Source organism: Tachypleus tridentatus, chromosome 12 (assembly GCF_004210375.1).
Source record: "Tachypleus tridentatus isolate NWPU-2018 chromosome 12, ASM421037v1, whole genome shotgun sequence".
NCBI lineage: Eukaryota > Metazoa > Arthropoda > Merostomata > Xiphosura > Limulidae > Tachypleus > Tachypleus tridentatus.
Genome location: NC_134836.1, coordinates 137,650,742 through 137,666,824, shown reverse-complemented (window position 1 = coordinate 137,666,824; position 16,083 = coordinate 137,650,742). Strand labels below are relative to the sequence as shown.

The 16,083-nt window shown below is 33.0% G+C and overlaps 1 long non-coding RNA gene across 1 annotated transcript; it reads right to left on the bottom strand.

Moving 5' to 3' along the window:
* Positions 1 to 916: 916 nt before the first annotated feature.
* LOC143233298 (uncharacterized) lies at positions 917 to 3,068 on the bottom strand. The gene is made up of 2 exons (XR_013018086.1): positions 2,991 to 3,068; positions 917 to 1,386 (listed from the first exon to the last, which is right to left on the bottom strand). It is a non-coding gene; the product is annotated as an uncharacterized LOC143233298 (long non-coding RNA).
* Between the last annotated feature and the right edge of the window lie 13,015 nt (positions 3,069 to 16,083).

Below are 16,083 nucleotides of genomic sequence, written 5' to 3'. Positions count from 1 at the left end.
TAAACATGTGTGAAATGACAATGATAGTTTGTTACTACACATTAGGTGTAAACATGTGTGAAATAACAATGATATTTTGTTAATACACATTAGGTGTAAACATGTGTGAAATGACAATGATATTTTGTTAATACACATTAGGTGTAAACATGTGTGAAATGACAATGATATTTTGTTAATACACATTAGGTGTAAACATGTGTGAAATGACAATGTTATTTTGTTACTACACATTACTTGTAAACATATGTAAAATGACAATGTTATTTTGTTACTACACATTACTTGTAAACATGTGTGAAATGACAATGTTATTTTGTTACAACACATTACTTGTAAACATGTGTGAAATGACAATGATATTTTGTTACTACACATTACTTGTAAACATGTGTGAAATGGCAATGTTATTTTGTTACTACACATTACTTGTAAACATGTGTGAAATGACAATGTTATTTTGTTACTACACATTACTTGTAAACATGTGTGAAATGACAATGTTATTTTGTTACTACACATTACTTGTAAACGTGTGTGAAATGTTAATGTCATTTAATACGTGATTGTTCTGTAATTTAGATATTGGGTTTATCTTCACACCAGTTGAAGAGATACAAATAGCTGTTACATAGTTTGAAATGCTACGATAACTACACCTGTGTTAATTTAAATAATGTTAATTTTGTGTTACAATTACAATGTGTTACAATTCAAGAATCATTTATGACTGTCTCACAAAGTCCGTGATTAACGTTTCAGGTTTATCTTTAAAATCATCTTATAAAAGTTTATTTTTTATATGACCAGGAATCATTTCGTAAGCCTTTATAGTTTATATATGGTTCTTAAGAAAAGTTAAATTATGACTGTAGTAACCACAAAGTAAGATACATCAACAGACAGTAAAGCCGTTTTGAAATGTTTATTTTATTATAAAAAATAGCAACATTTATCGTCTTTATTAGAATAATTCAGACAACAGTGGTTATCTAACAGTTCCTGTGTAAACATGATATTTAATAACTAACATAGTTTCTCTTACATCAATATTTCAAGTACAGTTTCTGATTTAAATAGAATCCAAGAAACCTGCTGTCCTGTTTACCAGTAGTGTCCACCGTAAGGATATCTGTGACCAAGATAACCTCTGTAAGGATAGCCGTAGTACCCACCGTGAGGATAACCATAGCCATAACCGCGGTAACCATAAGGATAACCATAGCCATAACCGCGGTAACCGTAAGGATATCCATAACCATACCCACCGTAGCCATAAGGGTACCCTACACGGCCGTAGTATCCACCATATCCATAGTAGGGTGCGTAGCGCAAGTAACCAGAGTACGCTACGGCAAAGAGAGCGAATAGAGCCAAACAAAGCAGCTGTAAAAACAGATACAATATTTATAATTATATTTTATTAATACATTTCTACAATAAAATAAATTGTATAAGAGACACCTATCGGTAGCAGCTATAAATAAATAGATGTAAACGGCGTACCTTTATAAGGTTCCAACTTTTGATATAAAATTAAAATTGGGAACATTTTTAGACTTTAACTGTAGACAGATAGAGATGTGTAAACACCGTGAGTACAACGTAAGCTTACACTTATTAAACATCGAAGAAATTCTTAAATGTGTAATTCAGAACGTATTAATTAACATAATTCAAATAAACTTGTACTTTCACAATAACACAACTGACAAAATAGAGATAGTTAAACTATATTGTTACATCTCGGATATTACTGAAACTAAAACAATAATAATACAAGACAAACATCAGTAATGTAACTGAAACAACACTGATATAACTGAAGTAACAGTACTGAAAATGAAACAATGACGGTATATTTAAACAATGACTACAAACCTAAACAAACTGTTGTAATTACCTTTTATAACTGAAACAATTTTGTTATAGATAAAACAATATTAATATTATACAAACAACTGGTAAACTCAGAATAGATATTTATATAACGAATATTAGATGACTAACACTTATAGCTAAAAACATACATTATTGTAAAAATCATTGTACAGGTTACGTGTAATTGACCAAGATGGCTAATGAATCATGAAATAAAGAAATGAAAAAAGTGTAAATATGTCTGATACAGTTATAGCTGTGTCTATAGACTCATGTGTTACAGTTGTAGCTGTGTCTATAGACTCACGTGTTACAGTTATAGCTGTGTCTATAGACTCATGTGTTACAGTTATAGCTGTGTCTATAGACTCACGTGTTACAGTTATAGCTGTGTCTATAGACTCACGTGTTACAGTTATAGCTGTGTCTATAGACTCATGTGTTACAGTTATAGCTGTGTCTATAGACTCATGTGTTACAGTTATAGCTGTGTCTATAGACTCATGTGTTACAGTTATAGCTGTGTTTATAGACTCATGTGTTACAGTTATAGCTGTGTCTATAGACTCATGTGTTACAGTTATAGCTGTGTCTATAGACTCATTGTTACAGTTATAGCTGTGTCTATAGACTCATGTGTTACAGTTATAGCTGTGTCTATAGACTCACGTGTTACAGTTATAGCTGTGTTTATAGACTCATGTGCTACAGTTATAGCTGTGTCTATAGACTGATATGTCACAGTTATAGCTGTGTCTTTTGACTCATTGTTACAGTTATAGCTGTGTCTATAGACTCACGTGTTACAGTTATAGCTGTGTCTATAGACTCATGTGTTACATTATAGCTGTGTCTATAGACTTATGTGATTATAGACATATGAAATTAGTTTCTCGTCCAAAACAAATGCAACATTTTCAGAACCACTGAGATAATTTCTTTAAAAGAAACAGATTCGAAAATTATCTGATGTCTCAACAAAACAATAAACGTCCAGATGATATATTAACATATTACATAAAATACATTGATTAAACTTTAAATTACTGTCCACGTAATTAACTACGTTTCATGATGTATATGGAACACATAATGTAGTATAAACTTACCGTAGTCTTCATTTTAACTTTGGGGAAAACGTTGATAGAAAATTTCTTAGCTGTGGTTTGTTGGAGTATCGCTGTGTTCCTCTGATATTTATATGAGATCCCGCACGCGGAACCAATAACTTCTCTACGTTTTGACACCATTTTTCATTTATGTTTCACATTCTGATATTCTAGTTTTCTATTAAACACGTGATAAGATCTTTAGTGTGTTTTTTATTTCAGCAATATTCGTATTCTGTGGTATAACAGGTTACGTATTCGTCAAAATAAGTAATTCATTATTACAGAAGCTACAATAAAACGTTCAACTGTAATAATACGTGATTAATAGATTTTTGTTTATTGGAACAAAAGTTCTCACATTAAAATGTCTTATAAGTTATTTACCTAGAAGAGCTGTTCTATGTAATTATACTATTATATAATTTCAAAATGGAAATATTGTGTTACATAATACGTTGCGATGAACATTTTGTAGATGAAAACAGAAGAGTTTCTAACTAGAGATTTGATGAAACATATCTTAACATGTGATGGAGTTAACCTGAGTTTCAGTAATAACTCGTACAAGAAGTATCTTGTGATAGTTACGTGACACACTTGAAGTTATCAACTTGAATTGCTGTAGTTATATGTGTTTATTTTGTTCAGTTTAACTCGTTTAAAACCATATTTTAGTAAACTATTTATTAGCTTGAGTAAACAATGGTAAATGTTTTAGGTTTATCTGCATCTCGTTTTTAATCTGGTTTCGTCATTAAGTTATTTGCCTATTATGAATCTGGTTTTTCCCTTCACTTTACGCCGTTATTTTTAACAAACATTTTAACCCGTGACGTTGTTATGGATTTGCTGTTTGTTCTCCATCTATCCAAGTCAACTAATGACTCATTCACTAATGATTTACATCAACACTTAAATATAACTTTTACTTTTACTGTGTTTGTTTCACATCAACACTTAAACATAACTTTTACTTTCACTGTGTTTGTTTCACATCAACACTTAAACACAACTTTTACTTTCACTGTGTTTGTTTCACATCAGCACTTAAACATAACTTTTACTTTCACTGTGTTTGTTTCCCATCAACACTTAAATATAACTTTTACTTTCACTGTGTTTGTTTCACATCAGCACTTAAACATAACTTTTACTTTTACTGTGTTTGTTTCACATCAACACTTAAACATAACTTTTACTTTCACTGTGTTTGTTTCACATCAACACTTAAACATAACTTTTACTTTCACTGTGTTTGTTTCACATCAGCACTTAAACATAACTTTTACTTTCACTGTGTTTGTTTCACATCAACACTTAAATATAACTTTTACTTTTACTGTGTTTGTTTCACATCAACACTTAAACACAACTTTTACTTTCACTGTGTTTGTTTCACATCAACACTTAAACATAACTTTTACTTTCACTGTGTTTGTTTCACATCAACACTTAAACATAACTTTTACTTTCACTGTGTTTGTTTCACATCAACACTTAAACATAACTTTTACTTTCACTGTGTTTGTTTCACATCAGCACTTAAACATAACTTTTACTTTTACTGTGTTTGTTTCACATCAACACTTAAACATAACTTTTACTTTCACTGTGTTTGTTTCACATCAACACTTAAACATAACTTTTACTTTCACTGTGTTTGTTTCACATCAGCACTTAAACATAACTTTTACTTTTACTGTGTTTGTTTCACATCAACACTTAAACATAACTTTTACTTTCACTGTGTTTGTTTCACATCAACACTTAAACATAACTTTTACTTTCACTGTGTTTGTTTCACATCAGCACTTAAACATAACTTTTACTTTCACTGTGTTTGTTTCACATCAACACTTAAATATAACTTTTACTTTTACTGTGTTTGTTTCACATCAACACTTAAACATAACTTTTACTTTTACTGTGTTTGTTTCACATCAACACTTAAATATAACTTTTACTTTTACTGTGTTTGTTTCACATCAACACTTAAATATAACTTTTACTTTCACTGTGTTTGTTTCACAGCAGCACTTAAACATAACTTTTACTTTTACTGTGTTTGTTTCACATCAACACTTAAATATAACTTTTACTTTTACTGTGTTTGTTTCACATCAACACTTAAATATAACTTTTACTTTCACTGTGTTTGTTTCACATCAGCACTTAAACATAACTTTTACTTTTACTGTGTTTGTTTCACATCAACACTTAAACACAACTTTTACTTTCACTGTGTTTGTTTCACATCAACACTTAAACACAACTTTTACTTTCACTGTGTTTGATTCACATCAACACTTAAACACAACTTTTACTTTTACTGTGTTTGATTCACATCAACACTTAAACATAACTTTTACTTTCACTGTGTTTGTTATACATCAACACTTAAACATAACTTTTACTTTTACTGTGTTTGATTCACATCAACACTTAAACATTACTTTTACTTTTACTGTGTTTGATTCACATCAACACTTAAACATAACTTTTACTTTTACTGTGTTTGATTCACATCAACACTTAAACATAACTTTTACTTTCACTGTGTTTGTTTCACATCAGCACTTAAACATAACTTTTACTTTCACTGTGTTTCATTCACATGAACACTTAAACATATGTTTTACTTTTACTGTTTCATTCACATGAACACGTAAACATAACTTTTACCGTGTTTTATTCACATGAACACTTAAACATATGTTTTACTTTCACTGTTTCATTCACACTTGAAGACAACATGAACTTTCATTTTCTGCTTCTCTCTATGTAACGATCAGTTAAGTTAAATCAATATAAGTTGATCATTCAACATGGAAGTGTTATTTTACTTACACCTTTATTAATTTATTGTGACAATTCGATATTATTATGAATTCAATATATCTGTTTAACTTGTGTTCTTAATGTATTTTAATAGGATTCCTTCAAGTGAACAGTTAACACTGGTTAACACGTAAGGTTTACGTGTAATTCGTGTTTCTCTAGTTCATGATTTCACTCCAAACCTTCAACGCATATTTTAATTTGTAATTAGTTTGACCTCCATTATTTTTGAACAAATCTCAGCCGTATTTAATTTTTATTATAGTATTTCCACATTTTGTGCTCTCTGACGAGAAGTACGTTTGGAAACACGCCAGTATTGACTGTCATATGTTACTTCAGTAGAACACTTCAACTAGTTATAATTTATATTTCATCAATACCTTAATAAATACGTTACAAATAAACTGAGAAACAAACATTGGTATTTTTTTATTGAAATAGAGACGTTACTCATTTAATTTGTACTTATTTTAAAATACCACATTCATTCTTTAATGTCTCTCTCCAGAACATTCCATCAGTAATAAATACTAACAATAGTGTCCATCCTAGTATAAGTTACAAACTAACCGTGTTATCTAGCCTAGTGTAAGTTACAAACTAACCGTGTTATCTAGCCTAGTGTAAGTTACAAACTAACCGTGTTATCTAACCTAGTATAAGTTACAAACTAACCGTGTTATCTAGCCTAGTGTAAGTTACAAACTAACCGTGTTATCTAGCCTAGTGTAAGTTACAAAAACCGTGTTATCTATCCTAGTATAAGTTACAAACTAATCGTGTTATCTATTCTGGTGTATGTTACAAACTAACCACATTATACATCCCAGTATAAGTTACAAACTAACCGAGTTATCTAGCCTAGTGTAAGTTACAAACTAACCACATTATACAGCCCAGTATAAGTTACAAACTAATCGTGTTATCTATTCTGGTGTATGTTACAAACTAACCACACTATCATATTTTTCCTAATGGAAGTTTTGAACTAATCATATTATGTATCATAGTTTTAAGTATAAATTAATCTACCTTTCTATTTGGAAGTACCATACGTAGTGACTATAAGCCTTGTTCTCATTTTCTATAGTTCAAATTATTTGGTCACATCCAGTAGTTTAAATTCTTTAGGTATGTTGAAAGATGTTTGGGTACAAATTAAAAACTTGACCGATTTGTTCTCTCTGTGATTTTACTCATACCGTAGTTTCATAAGTTTAAAACGTGTTTAATAGAATTTGGGTTTTTTAAACCACTTTTCAATAAAAACACAAAGTGTTATAACTTATGTATTGTCTTTCTGTTGTTTTCATCTTTATTGTATTTCTTCACTTCAGTTCTGTAAATTGGTATCTACGATTTTTTTAAAGCACGAATATAAAGTAGTAGAAACGCATGTTATGTCTAAGGTATTTGATCAGTCTATTGTTTGAATATTCAACATACAAATATGGTAGAAACCATCTGACATTTTGTTTTCATTCGAAAGAACAAAAAAAAAACATCAAAAGCTAATTGACTTTCGCACGACTTTGCCACAAAACCTCAACTAGCCCTCGATACATTTAGGGAAAGGGTTGTTAAAACTGAGAAATGAAAACTAGATTCGTGATAGGCTGATGATAAATATCCAATCTAAAGAGGAACATGTCTTTTATGTTCAGAATCCCAGGTTTAAAACAGGAACATGTATTTTATGTTCAGACTCCCAGGGTTAAAACAGAAACATGTCTTTTATGTTCATACTCCCAGGTTTAAAACAGGGACATGTCTTTTATGTTCATACTCCCAGGTTTAAAACAGGGACATATCTTTTATGTTCAGATTCCCAGGTTTAAAACAGGAACATGTCTTTTATGTTCAGACTCCCAGGTTTAAAACAGGAACATGTATTTTATGTTCATACTCCCAGGTTTAAAACAGGAACATGTCTTTTATGTTCATACTCCCAGGTTTAAAACAGGAACATGTCTTTTATGTTCATACTCCCAGGTTTAAAACAGGGACATGTCTTTTATGTTCAGATTCCCAGGTTTAAAACAGGGACATGTCTTTTATGTTCAGATTCCCAGGTTTAAAACAGGAACATGTCTTTTATGTTCAGACTCCCAGGGTTAAAACAGGAACATGTCTTTTATGTTCAGACTCCCAGTTTTAAAACAGGGACATGTCTTTTATGTTCAGACTCCCAGGTTTAAAACAGGGACATGTCTTTTATGTTCATACTCCCAGGTTTAAAACAGGGACATGTCTTTTATGTTCATACTCCCAGGTTTAAAACAGGAACATGTCTTTTATGTTCAGACTCCCAGGTTTAAAACAGGGACATGTCTTTTATGTTCAGATTCCCAGGTTTAAAACAGGAACATGTCTTTTATGTTCATACTCCCAGGTTTAAAACAGAAACATGTCTTTTATGTTCAGACTCCCAGGTTTAAAACAGGGACATGTCATTTATGTTCAGATTCCCAGGTTTAAAACAGGAACATGTCTTTTATGTTCAGACTCCCAGGGTTAAAACAGGAACATGTCTTTTATGTTCAGACTCCCAGGTTTAAAACAGGAACATGTCTTTTATGTTCAGACTCCCAGGTTTAAAACAGGGACATATCTTTTATGTTCAGACTCCCAGGTTTAAAACAGGGACATATCTTTTATGTTCAGATTCCCAGGTTTAAAACAGGAACATGCCTTTTATGTTCAGACTCCCAGGGTTAAAACAGGAACATGTATTTTATGCTCAGACTACCAGGTTTAAAACAGGAACATGTCGTTTATGTTCAGATTTTCAGGTTTAAAACAGAAACATGTCGTTTATGTTCAGATTTTCAGGTTTAAAACACAAACAGTAATAGTCTAATGAAAGTGTAATCCTTGGAGTATTTCGTAAAATACAAACAGTAACAGTCTAATGAAAGTGTAATCCTTGAAGTATTTCATAAAACACAAACAGTAACAGTCTAATGAAAGTGTAATCCTTGGAGTATTTCACAAAACACAAACAGTAACAGTCTAATGAAAGTTTAATCCTTGGAGTATTTCATAAAACTCAAACAGTAATAGTCTAATGAAAGTGTTATATTGGAGTATTTCGTAAAACACAAACAGTAACAGTCTAATGAAAGTGTAATCCTTGGAGTATTTCGCAAAATACAAACAGTAATAGTCTAATGAAACTGTAATCCTTGGAGTATTTCGCAAAATACAAACAGTAACAGTCTAATGAAAGTGTAATCCTTGGAGTATTTCGTAAAACACAAACAGTAACAGTCTAATGAAAGTGTAATCCTTGAAGTATTTCATAAAACACAAACAGTAACAGTCTAATGAAAGTGTAATCCTTGGAGTATTTCATAAAACACAAACAGTAATAGTCTAATTAAAGCGTAATCCTTGGAGTATTTCGTAAAACACAAACAGTAACAGTCTAATGAAAGTGTAATCCTTGAAGTATTTCATAAAACACAAACAATAATAGTCTAATGAAAGTGTAATCCTTGGAGTATTTCGTAAAACACAAACAGTAACAGTCTAATGAAAGTGTAATCCTTGGAGCATTTCGTAAAACACAAACAGTAACAGTCTAATGAAAGTGTAATCCATGTGTAATCAAAGTGTAAGTATTTCATAAAACACAAACAGTAATATTCTAATAAAAGTGTAATCCTTGGAGTATTTCATAAAACACAAACAGTAATAGTCTAATTAAAGCGTAATCCTTGGAGTATTTCGTAAAACACAAACAGTAACAGTCTAATGAAAGTGTAATCCTTGAAGTATTTCATAAAACACAAACAATAATAGTCTAATGAAAGTGTAATCCTTGGAGTATTTCGTAAAACACAAACAGTAACAGTCTAATGAAAGTGTAATCCTTGAAGTATTTCATAAAACACAAACAGTAACAGTCTAATGAAAGTGTAATCCTTGGAGTATTTCATAAAACACAAACAGTAACAGTCTAATGAAAGTGTAATCCTTGGAGTATTTCACAAAACACAAACAGTAACAGTCTAATGAAAGTTTAATCCTTGGAGTATTTCATAAAACTCAAACAGTAATAGTCTAATGAAAGTGTAATATTGGAGTATTTTGTAAAACACAAACAGTAACAGTCTAATGAAAGTGTAATCCTTGGAGTATTTCACAAAACACAAACAGTAATAGTCTAATGAAAGTGTAATCCTTGGAGTATTTCATAAAATACAAACAGTAATAGTCTAAAGAAAGTGTAATCCTTGGAGTATTTCACAAAATACAAACAGTAACAGTCTAATGAAGGTGTAATCCTTGGAGAATTTCATAAAACACAAACTTATCCAGTTAAACGTAAAGTAATTTTTATTATATCATTTTTTTGAATTATTCATTGTATTCACATTAGACATACAATGTGATATACATTAAAGACAAGTGTCGGTACAGAACAAACATGTAATATGGTTAACTACACGTTATGATATCTATATCACTGTTCTATACCCGTTTTGGATTATTGTAATTAAAGATTTTATCAACTAAATTTCTTTTACAAAATATAATTCTTGTCTGGTTAATCAGTTAACAACTCTAGCACGTTCACAATCAGACCCAACTTTAGCAGGTTCTTAATCAGTTATTAACTTAAGCAAATTCTCAACCAAACCCAACTTTAGCAGGTTTCTAATGGGTTACCAACTCCAGAACGTTTTAAATCACATTCAACTCTAGCACGTTCTTCATCAGATCCAGCCTTAGCAGGTTCTTAATGAGTTCCAACTAGAGCAGGTTCTTAGTCAGTTACCAAGTCTAGCAGGTTCTTAGTCAGTTACCAACTCTAACAGGTTCTTAATCAGTTCCAACTCTAGCAGATTCGTAAACAGTTCCAACTCTAGCAGTTCTCTAATCAGTTCCAACTTTAGAAGGTTCTTAATCAGTTACAACTTTAAAAGGTTCTTAATCAGTTACAACTTTAAAAGGTTCATAATCAGTTACAACTCTAGCAGGTTCTTAACCAGTTACAACTTTAGGAGGTTCTTAATCAGTTCCAACTTTAGAAGGTTCCTAATCAGTTCCAACTCTAGCAGGTTCTTAACCAGTTCCAACTTTAGGAGGTTCTCAATCAGTTTCAACATTAGCAGGTTCTTAATCAGTACCAACTTTAGCAGGTTCTTAATCAGTTCCAACTCTAACAGGTTCCTAATTAGTTCCAACTTTAGAAGGTTCTTAATCAGTTCCATCTCTAGCAGGTTTTTAACCAGTTACAACTTTGAAAGGTTTTTAATCAGTTCCAACTCTAGCAGGTTTTTAACCAGTTACAACTTTATCAGGTTCTTAATAAGTACCAACTATAGAAGGTTTCTAATCAGTTCAAACTTAGAAGGCTCTTAATCAGTTCCAACTCTATCAGGTTCCTAATCAGTTCCAACTTTAGCAGGTTTTTAATCAGTTCCAACTCTAGCAGATTCTTAATTAGTTCCAAATTTAGGAGGTTCTTAATCAGTTACATCTTTAGCAAGTTCTTAATCAGTTAGAGCAATAGGAGATTCTTAATCAGTTCCAACTTTAGCAGGTTCTTATTAAATTCCAACTTTAGAAGGTTCTTAATCAGTTCCAACTCTAGCAGGCTCTTAAACAGTTCCAACTTTAGGTTCTTAATCAGTTCCAACTCTAGCAGGTTCCTAATCAGTTCCAACTTTAGGAGGTTCTTAATCAGTTTCAACATTAGCAAATTCCTAATCAGTTCCAACTGTAACAGGTTCTTAATCAGTTCCAGCTCTAGCAGGTTCTTAACCAGTTACAACTTTGAAAGGTTCTTAATCAGTTCCAACTCTAGCAGGTTCCTAATCAGTTCCATCTTTAGGAGATTCTTAATCAGTTTCAACATTAGCAGGTTCTTAATCAGTTCCAACTCTAGCAGGTTCCTAATCAGTTCCAACTTTAGGAGGTTCTTAATCAGTTTCAACATTAGCAAATTCCTAATCAGTTACAACTGTAACAGGTTCTTAATCAGTTCCAGCTCTAGCAGGTTCTTAACCAGTTACAACTTTGAAAGGTTCTTAATCAGTTCCAACTCTAGCAGGTTCCTAATCAGTTCCAACTTTAGGAGATTCTTAATCAGTTTCAACATTAGCAGGTTCTTAATCAGTTCCAACTCTAGCAGGTTCCTAATCAGTTCCAACCTTATGAGATTCTTAATCAGTTTCAACATTAGCAGGTTCTTAATCAGTTCCAACTCCAGCAGCTTTTTAATCAGTTCCAACTCTAGCAGGTTCTTAATCAGTTCCAACTTTAGGATGTTTTTGATCAGTTCCAAATTTAGAAGGTTCTTAATCAGTTACCAACTCTAGAAAGTTCCTAATCAGTTCCAACTTTAGCAGGTTCTTAATCAGTTCCAACTTTAAAAGGCTTTTAATCAGTTCCAACTCTAGCAGGTTCCTAATCAGTTCCAACTCTAGAAGGTTCTTAACCAGTTACAACTTTAGGAGGTTCTTAATAAGTTCCAACTTTAGAAGGTTCCAAATCAGTTCAAACTCAACAGATTCTTAACCAGTTCAATTTCTTGCAGGTTCTTAATCAGTTCCGACTTTAAAAGGTACCTAATGTGTTACCAACTCCAGCACGTTCCTCATCAGGATCAACTCTAGCCCGTTCCTCATCAGATCCAGCCTTAGCAGGTTCCTAATGAGTTCCAACTCCAGAGGTTCTTAGTCAGTTACCAAGTCTAGCAGGTTCTTGGTCAGTTACCAACTCTAGCAGGTTCTTAATCAGTTCCAACTCTAGCAGATTCCTAATCAGTTCCAAATTTAGCACGTTCTTAATCAGTTCCAACTTTAGTAGGTTCTTGATCAGTTCCAACTTTTGGAGGTTCCTAAATAGTTCCAAAATTTAGCAGGTTCTTAATCAATTCAACTTTAGGAGGTTCTTAATCAGTTCCAACTCTAGCAGGTTTTTAATCAGTTCTAACTCTAGCAGGTTCTTAATCAGTTCCAACTTTAGGAGGTTCTTAATAAGTTCCAACTTTAGAAGGTTCCAAATCAGTTCAAACTTAGCAGGTTCTTAACCAGATCCATTTCTTGCAGGTTCTTAATCAGTTCCGACTTTGAAAGGTTCTTAATCAGTTCCAACTTTAGAAGGTTTATAATAATTCCAAGTCTAGCAGGTTTTTAATCAATTCCAACTTTAGGTTCTTCATCAGTTACCAACTCCAGCACGTTCCTCATCAGGTTCAACTCTAGCATGTTCCTCATCAAACCCAGCCTTAGCAGGTACCTAATGAGTTCCAATCCAAAAGGTTCTTAATCTGTTCCAACTTTAGGAGGTTCTTAATCAGTTCCAACTCTAGAAGTTTCTTAATCAGTTCCAACTTTAGGAGGTTCTTAGTCAGTTCCAACTCTAGCAAGTTCTTAATCAGTTACCAAGTCTAGCAGGTTCTTAATCAGTTCCAACTCTAGCAGATTCTTAAACAGTTCCAACTTTAGGAGGTTATTAATCAGTTCCAACTCTAGCAGGTTCCTACTCAGTTCCAACTTTAGAAGGTTCTTAATCATTTCCAACTTGAAGAGGTTGTTAAGCAGTTCCAACTTTAGCTGTTTCTTAACCAGTTATAACATTAGGAGGTTCTTAACCAGTTATAACTTTAGGAGGTTCTTAATATGTTTGAACTATAGAAGGTTCCTAATCAGTTCAAACTTAGAAGGCTCTTAATCAGTTCCAACTCTATCAGGTTCCTAATCAGTTCCAACTTAAGCAGGTTTTTAATCAGTTCCAACTCTAGCAGATTCCTAATTAGTACCAAATTTAGGAGGTTCTTAAACAGTTACATCTTTAGCAAGTTCTTAATCAGATACAGCTTTAGGAGGTACTTAATCAGTTCCAACTTTAGCAGGTTCTTATTAAGTTCCAACTTTAGGAGGCTCTTAATCAGTTCCAACTCTAGCAGATTCTTAGTCAGTTACCAAGTCTAGCAGGATCCTTATCGGATCCAGTTGAAGCAGGTTCTTAATCAGTTTCAACTCTAGCAGGTTCTTAATCAGTTCCAACTTTAGCAGGTTCTTAACAAGTTCCAACTCTTACAGGTTCTTAATCAGTTTCAACTCTAGCAGGTTCTTAATCAGTTCCAACTTTAGTAGGTTCTTAATCAGTTCCAACTCTAGAAAGTTCTTAATCAGTTCCTACTTTAGGAGGTTCTTAGTCAGTTCCACTCTAGCAGGTTCCTAATTAGTTCCAACTATAGCAGGTTCTTAATCAGTCCCAACTCTAGCAGGTTCTTAATTAGTTCCAAATTTAGGAGGTTCATAGTCAGTTCCAACTCTAGCAGGTTCCTAATCCTATCGAACTTTAGGAGGTTTTTAATCAGTTTCAACATTAGCAGCTTCTTAATCAGTTCAAACTTTAGCAGGTTCTTAATCAGTTCCAACGATAGCAGGTTCCTATTCAGTTCCAACTTTAGAAGGTTTTCAATCAGTTCCATCTCTAGCAGGTTCTTAATCAATTCCAACTTTAGGTTCTGAATAAGTTCCAACTCTAGCAGGTTCCTAATCAGTTCCAACTTTACGAGGTTCTTAATCAGTTTCAACATTAGCAGGTTCTTAATCAGTTCCAACTTTAGCAGATTCTTAATCAGTTCTAACTTTAGCAAGTTCTTAATCAGTTCCAACGCTAGCAGGTTCCTATTCAGTTCCAACTTTAGCAGGTTCTTAATCAGTTCCAACTCTAGCAGATTCTTAATCAGTTCCAACTTTAGGAGGTTCCTAAACAGTTCCAAATTTAGCAGGTTCATAATCAGTCCCAACTTTAGGAGGTTCTTGATCAGTTCCAACTTTTGGAGATTCCTAATCAGTTCCAAATTAAGCAGGTTCCTAATCAGTTCCAACTTTAGCAGGTTCTTAATCAGTTCCAACTCTAGCAGATTCTTAATCAGTTCCAACTTTAGGAGGCTCTTAATCAGTTCCAACTCTAGCAGATTCTTAGTCAGTTACCAAGTCTAGCAGGATCCTTATCGGATCCAGTTGAAGCAGGTTCTTAATCAGTTTCAACTCTAGCAGGTTCTTAATCAGTTCCAACTTTAGCAGGTTCTGAACCAGTTCCAACTCTTACAGGTTCTTAATCAGTTCCGACTTTAATACGTTCCTAATGTGTTACCAACTCCAGCACGTTCCTCATCAGGTTCAACTCTAGTATGTTCCTCATCAAACCCAGCCTAAGCAGGTACCTAATGAGTTCCAACTCAAACAGGTTCTTAATCTGTTCCAACTTTGGGAGGTTCTTAATCAGTTCCAACTCTAGCAGGTTCCTAATTAGTTCCAACTCTAGAAGGTTCTTAATCAGTTCCAACTTTAGGAGGTTCTTAATCAGTTCCAACTTTAGGAGGTTCTTAATCAGTTCCAATTCTAGCAGGTTCCTAATTACTTCCAACTCTAGAAGGTTCTTAATCAGTACCAATTTTAGAAGGTTCTTAATCAGTTCCAACTCTAGAAGGTTCTTAATCAGTTCCAACTTTAAAAGGTTCTTAATCAGTTCCAACTCTAGCAGGTTTTTAATTAGTTCCAACTTTAGCAGGTTCTTAACCAGTTACAACTTTAAGAAATTCCTAATCAGTTCAAACTTAGCAAGCTCTTAATCATTTCCAACTCTATTAGGTTCCTAATCAGTTCCAACTTTAGCAGGTTCCTAATGAGTTTCAACTCAAGCAGGTTCTTAATCAGTTCCAACTTTAGTAGGTTCTTAATCAGTTCCAACTCTAGAAAGTTCTTAATCAGTTCCTACTTTAGGAGGTTCTTAGTCAGTTCCACTCTAGCAGGTTCCTAATTAGTTCCAACTATAGCAGGTTCTTAATCAGTCCCAACTCTAGCAGGTTCTTAATTAGTTCCAACTTTAGGAGGTTCTTAGTCAGTTCCAACTCTAGAAGGTTCCTAATCCTTTCGAACTTTAGGAGGTTCTCAATCAGTTTCAACATTAGCAGCTTCTTAATCAGTTCTAACTTTAGGAGGTTCTTAGTCAGTTCCAACTCTAGCAAGTTCTTAATCAGTTACCAAGTCTAGCAGGTTCTTAATCAGTTCCAACTCTAGCAGATTCTTAAACAGTTCCAACTTTAGGAGGTTATTAATCAGTTCCAACTCTAGCAGGTTCCTACTCAGTTCCAACTTTAGAAGGTTCTTAATCATTTCCAACTTGAAGAGGTTGTTAAGCAGTTCCAACTTTAGCTGTTTCTTAACCAGTTATAACATTAGGAGGTTCTTAACCAGTTATAACTTTAGGAGGTTCTTAA